Here is an 11,763-nt window from a genome sequence, read left to right on the forward strand (position 1 = left end):
AATTCCCTGACCAGGGACTGAACCTGGGTCCCCTGCATTGGGAGCAAGAAGTCTGAGCCACTAGACATCAGGTAAGTCCCAAGAACGTGTGTTTTAAATAAGTGTCCCCAAAGTCCACTCCAGATGATTCTGATGAAGAATTCTGGAAAATCAGCTCTCAAATAGGAGAACTCTCCCAGAATGCAGTTTGGAAAGACAATAACCTCAAGGCTTGTCCTTCAGAATGCCCAACCCTAGCTACAGCCCACAGGGGCCACGGAGAGGTCAGGTCAACTCAGGGGGTTGGGGAGGCGGGGACAAGTCTGCTTCAGACCAGGCAGCACCTGGACCATCTGTGACAAAGCTGATCATTTAAAGAACAAGTTCACACCTTGCTCTGAAAAAGAGCTCTAAGTCTGAGATGTCCAAGGCACCACACATAGTGCTGGGACTAAGGCAGGTCTGTAATACTCCATGATCCCTTAGGAACGCCAAGCCTGGCGGCTGGAATGGACACACTGGGCATCCTCACTCCTACGACCTTCCCAGAGCTGGCCTGGCTTACCTCACAGGAACGAAGCAGAAGAGGGAAAGCGAGAGTCGCACATCCCCGAAGGAACCACCAGGGAACGTGAGCTCGTGAAGAAATCTCTTTGCAGTACTCTCGCGTTCAGCTCTCAGGTCCTAGAGAAAACTGCAGGAATGCATAATCTTCCTCCTCTGTCCCTTTAACTCTAAGAATTCCTTGACCAGAGTGTACAGAGCCATCTGGAAAGGTCGGTTCTAACTATGAAGGTTACAGATTTGGATGATAAATAACCAGCTTGATGCGAGAGGTGATCCAGCAGAGGTCTTGTTTCTACGGGCAGACACGTGTTCACACGGAAGTCTTCTGTCAGGAACAGTGGCGAGCCCCAGCCTGTCTTCACGGCTCATCAGGCTGCTGCTGGACACACAGGCAGAGAGGGGACCCACATTCTAAGAACGCCGACATCACACTCACAGAAGGTTAGAGTGGGAGGAAATCTGAGTAAGATGATTGAACTCGGAACACACAGAAACCAGGCCCTAAAATTTTGGCATCTAAGTAAAGTTTTGGTCACAGTTAGCTCACAAAGGCCCAGCCCTCAAATACAGGACCAAGGGCGTGAGTGGACTTTCAGGTCCAGAAGGACAGAGGAGGCTAAGCAATTGGCCTCTTTTCCTTAGGGCTGCACTGGTCCTTTTCTTGGGTATCTCTAATCTATCTGTCCACCCAATTCCAAAGCAACCATCAGAGATTTATTAATGATTCTATTTTCCAGGCATTCAAGGCATAAATAAAAAAGGGTTTCAGTCTAAAGGGAGATACAGGCAAGTGAACCAACAGGCAGCGCAGTGTGCTGACAGTGGTGTGTACAGAGTGCCCGAGGGGACACAGGACAAGTGGACAACTCAATCTGCCAAGTTCAGCGTGGCTGGAGCCCAGAGCTCATGCGGGGGTAGCTGGGTAGCAAGGTCTGCAACCAAAGCAGGAAGAAGAGCCTGGACATCCTTGTGCCCTTCAGTCCTCACCTGTCAGGCTGACATGCCCAGCTGAGCCACCTAATCCAGACCCACCTCACCTTCCAAAGGCTTCCATGATCCCAATGTCTCTTCCTTTCTCCACCCAGCTCCCATCCCCTGGCTAAACTAAACTGGTACATTCACAAGACAAATTATAAGACCACTAAAAATTACCCTTCTATGAGGATTTTGGTTGTGTGGGAATATTTCTATATAACATAACGTTAAGGAAAAAAAAGGAAAATAGAAAATTATATACCAAACTGAACATACTGTATAATATTAACAGGTTAAAAGATACAGAAAAAAATTGGAAGGGGCCCAAATATTATCTGTAGTGGTCTCTGGATAATGGAACCATGGGCAAATTTTTAAAGCTGCTTTTACACTTAACTGTACTTCCCACTTTTTCCATAGTAAGTACTACATTATTAAGACAGAAAAATGTGGGAAAATGTTAAATGTCCCAGAATTTCAGATCTTAGTACAGGACAAAAAGGAAAGCAATCTGATTAAAGAAATCTATACTAACATGTAATGATCCTTAGCATAATAATTATTTCAGACATTTCACATTTTAAAATTTTATTGATTTATATTTTTAATGAGTAACATTCATGTGGCTGAATTCAAAAGGCACAAAAGGATCAGACTGAAAAGTCTCTCTCATCCATGCAACCTAGTCACTCTGTTCTTGGCCTTGGAGAGCAATGGTTCTAGACTACGTCTTTCGGACATATTCCAGCGCAGAACTGCTAGGTCAAAGGGTATCTAAAATTTCTAATTTTGTACCAATGCCTTTGAAAAAGCATGTGCCAATTTTTACTCCCATGAAAAATACAGAAGAGTGCTTGTTACTCCCATCTTTGCCAACAGTATACATGTTTTCAAAAGAGAACGCATCCTAAGTCTCGTGGGGAAAATAGGGTAATTTTGGCAGTTTGGGAAGATTTTAAATTCACTAATTCATCTGTTACTTAACTATTAAAACCCATTATATCCCATGCACTGGACTAGGCCTTACAGATGACAATTTCCAAACATAAAACATATTTGAGTGGAAATTCTAGGCTCAGCTGTTTCAACTTTCTTACACTGTCTTCAATTATTTGTTTTTCGGTGGGTTTTTTTTTTTTTCAGTTATTGCTATCGTTTTTTTTTTCTTTTTCCTTTTTGTGTTTGTGGCTGTGCTGCGTGGCATGCAAGACTTTAGTTTCTCGACCAGGGATCACACCCACGCTTCCTGCAGTGGAAGCACAGAATCTCAACCAGGGGACTACCAGGAAAGTCCTATCTTCCATCATTTCTAAATCAAAAGTGTTTTAACTTGTTTGGCATCAAGTGTCAATGATTTTTCTTAAAGCTTACCAGGTTTCATAGGCAAGGATAACCCAGCACAAACTTTCAAGGACCAAAAGGCTGCCTTCTGTCATTCCTTATACCACTGTCTTAAAATGTTAACTTTTTATGGGCTTTTGTCCTTAAAAATCATCATGGCACAGAATATGATGGCTCTGGGTTCAGATCTCAGCTCCACCACTTTATGACCTCAGTGATTTTCTTCTCAGGCCTTTTTTACCCATCTGTTAAAATGGGGCAATTACCTTCCTCACAGGGTAGTTGGAGGGATTAAAGAGAGAAAACAATGAGGGCTGCAACAGAGTTAATCCCCCTCCACTGTGAAGTTTCACAGAGCACACTGAAGGTGTAACTGCTTCTTCACACTCCCCACGGAGCTATGCAGTCAGCAGGTATTTATTTGATTAATTTGCTGAATGAATGAGTCAAAACTTCCCTTCCTGAATGAGCATCATTCCTTGAAGGCATTATAGGTGAGACAGCAGAACTGTGTATGAACAAATCCAGAATAGGACACGATTTTTGGCCTGGGCAAACTCAGATTTCCCCCAACAGTGTTACAACCAGGAGGGAACTGTTATATCTATTATCAATACGAGTAACATCAGCTGACACTGTGCTCAGCCCTTTACATGAACTGTCTCATTTAATCTTCACAATCTGCCTTCTAGGTAAACACTCCCTGCCATATATAGCACCCCCTGCGATGTTAGATTGAGGTACAGAGTAGTTAGGTCATTTGCCCACGGTCACAGCGCCAGTCACAGGCAAAGCTTTCAACTCCCAAGCCACTGTGCTCAATTAAGTACCTCGGTGATTCATTTGTGTGTCCTCTCAAGTCCAGACCCAGACTCTAAGTCCCTTACTCAGCACAGGGCTAGACACCTCAAGAGCACCTCATAACTGTGTGTGGGTTGATGGATCTGATGCCCAGGAGTACTTTGAACTGTACAACTCAAGATGAGTCACTGTAGCCAACTAAAGCTGTAGAAAATCGGTGTCCTAAAAGCACAAGACATTCTTCACGGATGTTTTTCAGAACTGGAAATGTTACATAACTATTTTAGAGTAATTTTTTTCTTAAGCATTGTCCAAAACTCAACAAATGAAAGAAAAAAAAGATTACAGATATGGGACCATAAGAAGTTCAGGTTTCCCTAGATTAGTGCCGATCTGTGTTAGACACAACACTACTCACACACAGGATCAATTATTCACTGAACTGCCTTGCTTACTCCAGTTAAACACCTCCTAGAGTCACATGCACAGTACCTGACACACAGTATATATTCAATAAATATATGTCAATAAACAAAGGGCATTTGACAATTTCAGTTCAAACCAACATAACTGGATAAAACATTGTATCAAAAAAAGATCTTCAGAGTGGACAGGTCCTAGTCAAGCATGGGCAATTTCTAGGATAATACAGTGAGAGGAACAATCTAGAGCTGGAGGGCCTAGTCTGATGCTGTCAGCTGGACCTCTCAACTAGGCCAGGGCCCTCACCTGCAAATGGGGTGATTGTGTTTGTCCTTGCTTTGTCATCCAAAAACTTTTCAAAGTGAGAGTTCTGCTTTTGTTTTCACGTGGCCAGTGAATTCTTATTCAATTCAGATTCTACAAAATCTCACTAATTCAAATTTTATCTGAAGCTGAGGACCTCTGAAAAATTCTAAAGATAGAATATCAAGAAAATGAATAAGGTCGACAAGATTTAATTAGTTAACAACAAACCTAAGAGTTTTAATAACGTCAGCATATACTTGACAAAAACAATGATCCCACTTCTCCTAAGGAGGACCATCAGAAGAGCATGTATAAGACAGATCAGGGGAGTTCCCTGTCCAGCGGTTAGCACTTTCACTGCTGTGGCCTGGGTTCAATCCCTGGCCAAGGAACTGAGATCCCACAAGCCATAGGCCAAAGAGGGGGGGAAAAAAAAGACGCTATCAACAGAGTAAGAAAGCAACTTACAGAGTGGGAGAAAATATCTGCCAGTCATGTATCTGAGGGATCAATACACTGAATATATAGAGAACTCCTAAAACTCAACAGCAAAAAAACAAACAATCTAATCCAAAAATGGGCAGAGGACTTCAAAAGACATTTCCCCAAAGAACATATACGAATGGCCGATAACAACATGAAAAGATGCTCAACATCACTAATTATGTGGGAAATGCAAATCAAAACTGTGACATGCCATCTCATACCCATTAGGATGGCTACTATCAAAAAAAAGACAACAGAAGATCACAAGAGCTGGTGTGAGGAGGTGGAAAAATTGGAACCCTTGTACACTTTTGTTGGAATGTAAAATGGTTCAGCTGCTGCAGAAAACTGTCTGGCAGATTCTGTATTCTGCAAAACATTTAGTATGAGCACAAATTACTTTCACAATTAGAATTACTGGTGTGGGGACTTCCCTGGTGGTCCAGAGACTAAGACTCCACCTTCCAATGCAGGGGGTGCAGGCTTGATCCCTGGTTGGGGAGCTAAGATACCACATGCCTTTGACCAAAAAATTTAAAAGACGCAAAACATAAAACAGAAGCAATACTGTAACAAATTTTCAATACAGACTTAAAAAATGGACATTAAAAAAATTTTTTTAATTAAAAAAAAGAAGAAGAATTACTGGGGTGTGTGTGTTTTCCAGACTGTCTAGTGAGAGCTGAATGCTCTGGAGTCAAGAGATGTATGAGGGCACTGGTAGCTCTGCCAACTTAGGCAGCGGCCCAAGGCCACCACCAGTCCCGATTTTGCCAACTACCTCTGACTCCTCGAGTCCTGCCTGAGATCAGACAAACACAAGAGTAGCTCCGGAATGACAGCATCTCCTAGTGTTCTTATCACGTCTGGGGTGAGGCTGCGGTACCCCTTTCACTAGACGCGGCCATCCCAGCTCCGCACAGTCAGCAGTGGTTGGGGCTGAACCAAGCTCTGAGTGGTCAGCAGTTTCAAACGGCAACTTACTCTGAACTTCATGCTCACTCAGTTGTGTCCAGCTCTTTGGTGACCCCATGAACTGTCGCCCATCAGGCTACTCTGTCCATGGGATTTTTCAGGCAAGAATACTGAAGGGGGTTGCCATTTTCTCCTCCAGGAGATCTTCCCAACCCAGGGATGGAACCCGTGTCTGCTGCATTGGCAGAATTCTTCACCGCTAAGCCACTGGGAAGCCCCTTCAACATGTCGAAATCCAACTGCGTTCAGATCAGGGAGTTACTGGCATTGCCTCAGACTGTGCAGTTCAGCTCACACTGAATTACTTCAAGGGGATTCAAGGGATCTGCAAACTCTGAATATTTACATGCAAAATTGTACACAACAACAAGTAACTCAATTACAAAAGGGCTAAGGGTCTGAATAGACATTTCTCCAAAGAAGACACAAGGATGTCCAATATGCATGTGAAGTTATTCAACGTCGTCAAGTCTCAGGGAAATGGGAAATGCAAATACTACTACAATGAGATGCCACATCACACCCACTAGGGTGGAAAAAATAATAAAATAATAAAGGACAATAACAAGTGTTGAACAGGGCGTGGACAAAATGGAATTCTCATATATTGCTAATGAAAATATAAAATGGTGAGGTGCTGTGGAAAGCAGTTAGGCAGGTCCTCAAAAAGTTAAAAAACAGAGTTGCCATATGACCTAGCAATTCCAGTCCTAGGTATACACATCTAAAATAATTCAAAATATGTTCAAACAAAACTTTGCAAATGAATGTTCAGAGCAGCATGTCATAACAACTAAAAGGCAGAAACAACTTAAATGTCAATCAACTGACAACTAACAAAACACAGTACATTCACGCAGTGGAAAATTACTCAGCCGTGCAAAGGGATGCAGCCCTGACACACGCTATGACACGGAGGAAGCCGAAAACATTACGCTTAATCAAAGAAGCCAGAAACAAAAGGCCACAGACTATGGGATTCCAGATTAGTGGCTGTCAGGGGGTGGGAAGAGGGAAGAACAGGGAGAAACTGCTAACATGTACAGGGGTTCTTCTTGGGATGATGAAAATACTCTGGAATTCAAACAGTGGTGAAGGCTGCGTAACTGTGTGAACATTCACACATTAAAATGATGAATTTCATAATATGTGAATTTTATCCCACCCCCCACCCCCACCAAAAAATTTGAGAGACATCTACAAAATAATTCGCCAGTTCTCGTCAAAAATTTACAGTCGGGCTTCCCTGGTGCCTCAGTGGTAAAGAATGTACTTGCCAATGCAGGAGGCACCGCACTGATCCAGGAAGAGCACAAATGCCAAGAAGTGCTTACACCTGTGCACCACAGCTACTGAGCCTGTGCTCTAGAGTCTGCAAGCTGCAACTACTGAACGCACTTGCCCCAACTACTCCAGCCCGAATGCCTAGAGCCAGTGCTTTGCAACAAGAGAAGCCACCACAGTGAGAAGCCCGCACACCACAACTGGAGAGTAGCCCCCACTCTCGGCAACCAGAAAAAAAGTCCACATGGCAATGAAGACCCAGAACAGCCAAAAATAAATGAATAAATAAATAAAAAAGACTGAGTAACTGTCTCAGATTGAAGAGACTAAGAAGGCTTAATACTAAATGCAATGTGGGAAACTAACTGGACTGGATCCTGGATCAGAAAAAGGATATTTGTGAAACAAATGGCAAAACTTGAATAAAGCCTATAAATTAGTTAGTAGCACTGTATTTATGCTAAATTTATTAGATAATTTTATTATGGTTATGTAAATGTTAACTTAGGGACAGTTGGGTTAAGAGTACACTTGAAGTTTATGTATTATTTTTGGAAGTCTAAAATCATTTCAAAATAAAAAGAAAAACAAGTATATGGAGCAGGTCAGCGGTTGGTAAATTTTTTTCTGAAAAGCACTGTATAGTAAATACTTTAGATTTAGCAGATCAATGGTTTTTGTGGCAATTAACTCAACTTTGCTGCCAAAAACAGTATATAAATTAACAGATGTGGCTGTGTTCCAATAAAGCTTTATTTATAGAAACAGATTCGATTTTATGATTTTCACATATCACAAAATATTCTTCCTCTTTGGATGTAATCTACACCATTAAAAAATGTAAAAACCATTCCCAGCTCACAGGCCACACAAAAACAGACCGTGGGGTCAGATTTGGGCCACAGGCCAAAGACTGCAGACTCCTGCTCTAGGTCAGAATTTGCCAGTGTGCTTCAATTACTCAAAAAAAAAAAAAAAAGTGCTTCACATCAACTTTGGCAACACTAGATTAAACAAGGTTAGGCACATTTCTTATCAACATCTCAATGCCTTTGACAAGATACTACACACTGAGAAGCTCTAAGAAGGGATACTCATACATAGCTTTTTCCAAACTTACTTTAACCACAGAATACTTTTTTCAGAGGCTTCTCTTCAGACTATCGGCCTGAAGAACACACTATGGAAATACTGATTAAGGTACGTTTTTAAAAGGAAAACTTCAGATTGAAAAGTTTTAAACGCCAGTCTATGTCTGACGCAGGATACAGCATGCTTGGGGCTGGTACATGGTGATGACCCAGAGAGATGTTATGGGGAGGGAGGGGGGAGGGGGGTTCACGTTTGGGAACGCATATACACCCATGCTGGATTCATGTCAATGTATGGCAAAACCTATACAGTATTGTAAAGTAAAATAAAGTAAAAATAAAAAGAAAGAAAATAAAAGAAACATCATTCAAAAAAAAAAAAAAACAGTTAAATTAGCAAAAAAAAAAAAGTTTTAAAGAGACCACCAAATTAAAACCATTTTACTCAGCACCTAGATAACATCTGAATAAGCACTTCACAACTTAAAAAAAAATTCTAGGAAACACAAAAAAGGAGAAAGAATAAACACAAGCAGGAAGTCTTGGCTCAAATCCAACCTTTTTTTGGCAAAGGCATGTCAGCAGGATTGGGTCATAATATGGAACCTCTGTTCCATTGGGCAACCAAAGCATTCTAACTGGTTTTTAAAAAGGGATCTGCTAGGAGTTTTGTAAATCACAAAATAAGGAGCTCTGACGTTTAATTAGAAAACTAAAGACATGCTAGAAGCATTATCTGCAGATCACTGGTGAGGATGGACTGGCAAGTCAAGTCCATTAAAGGACTGGTTTTAATGCTGAAGTTAGCCAACAGATTGCAAAAATTCTCTCAGTAGACACATCATTTATAACAACACACTGCTAGAGAGAGGAAGAGGGATTTATGTCCTAGGGCTGGGGGGAGGCTGGCCTGAACAACCTCAAGGGGGTCGTTCAGACACAGGCTCCTCAACTCTGAGTCCAAAGAGTTTACTGGCTTTTCCTCATCAATCACAGTCTTCAGATTCATTTCCAAGTTGCTCTAGGAAAATAAGCTCCAAATTGAGGGGGTGGGGACCCTGCTTAGTTATTCATTCAACAAACATTAATGGCCCTGATCAGATGGGCCATTCCAAAGTCCTTGAAAAGGATGGTACATAGAACAAGGAAGAGATTACATAAATTCAAACCCACTAGCCTCACTTTTAGGAGATGTAGGCTGGGGAGACGTAGATGTTAAGAAAAGAGGGCAGAAAAAAAGAAGTCAGCACCAGAGAAGACACAAAATAACGACTTACAATTAGCCACTTTAAAGTTGAAAAGGACTTTCATCTAAAAACTTCTTCGACAGGAAGTACACCACCTCTGGAGGCAATCCATTCCATTGCTGGTCCCCTGTGACCAGCCTTAAGTTCTTTTATTAAAATCTTGTCTTCCTGTAGAATCCACCTATTGGTCCTAGTTTCTGCCTCTTTCAACAGCAAAGATGAAGTGGAAGCTCTCTTCACCATAACAATGTTTTTGATGACAGTTCCCTTCCAATGCTCTCTTTTCTGAGCTACACACCACCCCACCCTCTTCCAAAGATACTGAAGGAGTTCCAGTTGCTTAAAGCAAAGAATGGGTTTCTAGAACCCACAGCAAGCACTTACCATCAGTGGGCTTCAAACATGGGTATGCAGAGGATACCCGAGGAGTATGTTCAAAATGCAGTTTCCCCGGTTCCGACCCAGATTCTAAATTAGAGCTCTTATTTGAGTCCTGAACTGTGAAGTATGCACCCCATGGCATTTCAAAGCACAGGCTGTGAGAACCGTATTTAGAGAAACACTACCCTGATTTACAAGTGAGGAAACTGAGGCCCGGTACGGGGAAAGGACTTGGCACGGACAGCACGACTGGCTGTTGGCGGCGAAGTTTCCAACTCTGGTCTCTCACTCCCAAGCCCAACTCTATTCAACCCGCTTCCCGGCCTCGGCCTCTCCACTTGGGGCAAACTCATTAAAAGCACCCCCTACGTGAGAAGCGGCCTCGACTGGGAGTCTGAGTGAGTTCCTGACTGGAGGGGAGAGTTAGTGGGAGCCTTCTCTCTACTTAGCCCTCAGTTTCCCCAAACTGTAATCACTGGACAAAAGACCACAACATAATCCTGAACTCCCTCCTGGGACAGAGGGCCTGCGCCAGAGTCGGGCTTGAAGTCTCTGCGCTCCTGGGCTCAAGTGTCGAAGTCCGTAGGCCCGGTGAGGGCGGAAACTGGTCCCCGTCCCTCAACCTGGGCGGCCCCGAGCTGACCCCCCAACCCCTTATGTACCTGCCTCTGCTCAGTTAACGCCGCCAAGGCCGCTCCAGCCTGTCAGCCCGTCGGTCGCTCAGCCAGTCTCTTACCTGGGTCAGTCTGTCCGGCCGGACCTCAGAGCCCTCCTACGCGGACCCTGGTCAGCTGACGCAAAGCCGCCGCTTTCCGAGGAACTTCCGGCCCAAACCGGAAGAGGTTGGTCCTGTGCGCTGTGCTCCGGGCCAGATCCTGGGCTCTAAGGTTCCGCCTGCCGGGAGGAAGGAAAAAAACACAAGGACTTTCTGGAAGCCTTTGAGAAAGCCGAGGTGTGACCATGGAAAGCGTTAGACAAGCTTGGAACATTTTGGAACGGAATGTGTAAGGATAACGGGAATCAGACTGACGAGAATATGTCAAAGGATACATGAGCTAACTTGAAGATCCCACTGGCCAAATTGGGGGAATTTGAGCAAAATCCATGATAAGAGTAACAGAGTATATAACTGATTGACTAAAATGGTAACCCAATGAGTCTTTACTGATATAAATAAAGAAGTGATTAAATAAACGGGGAGGAGGAAAAATTCTTCCTTTTAGTAGACTCTGTGTGTGTGTGTGTGTGTGTGTGTGTGTGTGTGTGTGTGTGTGTAAGAGAGAGAGAGAGAGAGAGAGCCGTGTTGGACTTTGTGACCCCATGAACTGTAGCCCACTAGGCTCCTCTGTCTGTGGAATTTTTCAAGGCATGAATACTGGAGCGGGCTTGCTATTTCCTACTCCACAGGATCTTCCCGACCCCAGGGATGGAACCTATGTCTCTTGCCTCTCCTGCATTGGCAGGTGGATTCTTTACCACTGCGCCACCTGGGAAACCCTTTAGTAGAATGCTGACTAACAAATATGGTGGAGTTAGAAAACCAGTAATGGATGGTAAACCTGGAGGAACAGGATGGTTACACAGTAAAGGGTCTCCCATAAATTACTTATTGACTACAAAGGGAAAATAGGAATTTTACAGAGGTTAGCCTTGCAGGCAACCCACTCTAGTACTCTTGCCTGGAAATTCCCATGGGCAGAGGGGCCTGGTAGGCTGCAGTCCATGGGGTCTCAAAGAGTCGGACACGACTGAGCGACTTCACTTTCACTTTTCACTTTCATGCATTGGAGAAGGAAATGGCAACCCACTCCATTGTTCTTGCCTGGAGAATCCCAGGGACTGAGGAGCCTGGTAGGCTGCGCTCTCTGGGGTCGCACAGAGTCGGACACAACTAAAGCGACTTAGCA

The 11,763-nt window shown here is 43.4% G+C and overlaps 1 protein-coding gene across 3 annotated transcripts in view; it reads right to left on the reverse strand.

Annotated features, from left to right (window-relative positions):
- Positions 1–10,703, reverse strand: part of RNF185 (ring finger protein 185) — a 29,943-nt gene extending 19,240 nt beyond the window's left edge. The window contains exon 1 of one of the 3 annotated variants that reach the window (XM_005691648.3): positions 10,593–10,703. The gene's annotated coding sequence lies outside the window, so the exon portion shown is untranslated. Of the gene's footprint in view, positions 1–544; positions 2,060–10,518 lie in introns of those variants that run through there. The other 2 variants (XM_005691647.3, XM_005691649.3) reach the window with 2 other exon arrangements.

The sequence above is a fragment of the Capra hircus genome, chromosome 17 (genome assembly GCF_001704415.2).
Source record: "Capra hircus breed San Clemente chromosome 17, ASM170441v1, whole genome shotgun sequence".
NCBI lineage: Eukaryota > Metazoa > Chordata > Mammalia > Artiodactyla > Bovidae > Capra > Capra hircus.